A 2,243-nucleotide genomic window follows, 5' to 3' on the forward strand; every position below is an offset into this window, starting at 1 on the left:
CCTTTTTTCAAATAATTTCTGAGGCATTGAAAATTCCTCAGTTCAATTTCTTGAATTTAACATGATGCATGCTCACTGATGCAACTATTACATTCAGATATTCTAGGGTTGTGATAGCCAGCATGTTTGGGGTAGACCGCCCTATCTACCCCACGCCCATGGAGAACATACGAGCTGCCCAGGCGGCAGCAGATGAGCTGGACCACCTGGAGGGCGATGAACATTGCTACATGACGGAGCACATTCAGCGGCTTAACGACATGGCTGTCGCGCAACAAGAAGCCGGTTGCCGAGCCGAAGAGCCCGGCCAGTGGGCGGAGAACCCGCCCCCTCGTCGAGAGCAAGGCATGACCTCCCGGATGCCGACAGGCGGCGCCCGCGACAGATAAGACAAAGAGACGGCTGCCAGCTAACACGCGTCACCATCGAGCGCGACCAAGATGGCTGCCCACGAGCAATGGAACGATGGGACAACCATCTGCCTCCCCCTCCTCCTCGTAGGGAGAGGTGCGTTTCCCCGCCGCCTGTTGAGCACCCAACTCTCGGCGATCGGTTGGGCCACCGAGAAGGAGTCGGAGAGAATGACGCCCGCCACTGGATCGACCGCCTCGCTCAATCCCTGGCGCTAGAAGAAGACGCGATGGGCCCGCCTTGTTTCGGCCCCCGCATTCACGACGAGCCCTCCCCCAAAGGGTTCTCGCTCCCGAGAGACACGCCCAAGTATAACGGCTCCGTGAAGCTGGAGGATTGGCTGGTTGACTACTCCACAGCCGTCAACATAGTGAAAGTGCAACTATCCCTAGGTGGTTTTGGTAATTAATAACAACATATAGCTCATTGAGCTAATGCTATTGAAGGGAATAGCCGTCAACATATAGCCGTCAACATAGTGAAAGATTCTTCCTCTAGCAGGAATAATGATCATGCTAAATCCAATATTGTTGCTTCTAGTAGTTCTCTTGGTTCCACTAATGATTCTCTTAGCCAAGTTACACTTGAGCAAGAAAATAGCTTATTGAAGGGAATTATAGAGAAAGGAGTGTACAAAAGTCTTGCTGGGAGTAAGCAATTCAAGGAAATTGTGCGCAAGCAAGGAATGCACCGGAAGAATCAAGGTGTTGGTTTTGAACGAAAGTTCAATGCCAATGGAGTTGAGTGGGAAGAAGACCAATACCCCAAGACAAAGTTTGTTCCTCAACAAGAGAAGTATGATACTTCTTTCAAGGGGACACAAGCTCAAGATGATCTTCCACCACAAGACTACAAGCAAAAAGGCAAGGACAAGCTTCAAGAGGAAATTGATGCATGTGAAGAAGCTCCTAAGACCTTAGTCAAGTGGATTCCCAAGACTACTTCAAGTTCCACTTCATCAAGTACGACTACAACTCCAAGGATTCCCATCAAGATGGTGTGGATCCAAAAGAAGAAGAACTAGAGAGTTCTTGAGGGTGACTCCACCAACATACTTCACTTTTATCATTTTGGCAAGAACAAGTGCAATCAACTTCCACATCTTGCACTAGTTCAAGGAGTCACAAACCCTCTTGTTGGTAAGACAAGGGACAAGGTAACCTAAAAGTTTTCATGGACATCATCTTGTGTGTGCATCACTCTATGTCTATGGATATCCTTGTTTGTTCCTTGTGGGACTAACCCATGTAGGTATTGAAAGTACAATTCACTCAAATGGATAGCTCCAAGTGATCTACATCAACATTGAGCATCCACATCTTCAACATCTACATGAAGTCATCATCGACAAAACCCGAGGTTAGTTCATCCCTCTAAGGGGGGATATCACATCTAGGGGGAGCTTTACTCTAAGACTTGAGCTAAAGCAACTCTAAAGATGTGAACACAACAATGCTTTATGTAAAAGTGGTAACCCCACTTGAGCTTAAACGATGAGTATGACCTATGATCAAGTGTTCTCACTTGACTCCTAAGTCAATATACTCATATATAGATGACCTTGTCATCGCAAATTGCTTGATAGATGCTAGAATTGGTTGTGCATGCCTTGTCACATATTTCATTTGCCATCTTATTGTGTGAGCATGCTGGTTGCATATTTTACTCATTCGAGGACATCCACTTGTTGTTTTGATTGTTTGGTTTTATTTCCTTTTGCCAAGTGGATGGACAAGAATGCCCAAGAACCTCCTCTAGCTATCTATGCTTTTCTTGTCTCAAACTCTATTCATGCTACATCACAAAATTTGATCAAGTCAGATTCGAACCAC

This window comes from Triticum urartu, chromosome 4A, assembly GCF_056163025.1.
Source record: "Triticum urartu cultivar PI428250 chromosome 4A, HENAU_Tu73, whole genome shotgun sequence".
NCBI classification, from domain to species: domain Eukaryota; kingdom Viridiplantae; phylum Streptophyta; class Magnoliopsida; order Poales; family Poaceae; genus Triticum; species Triticum urartu.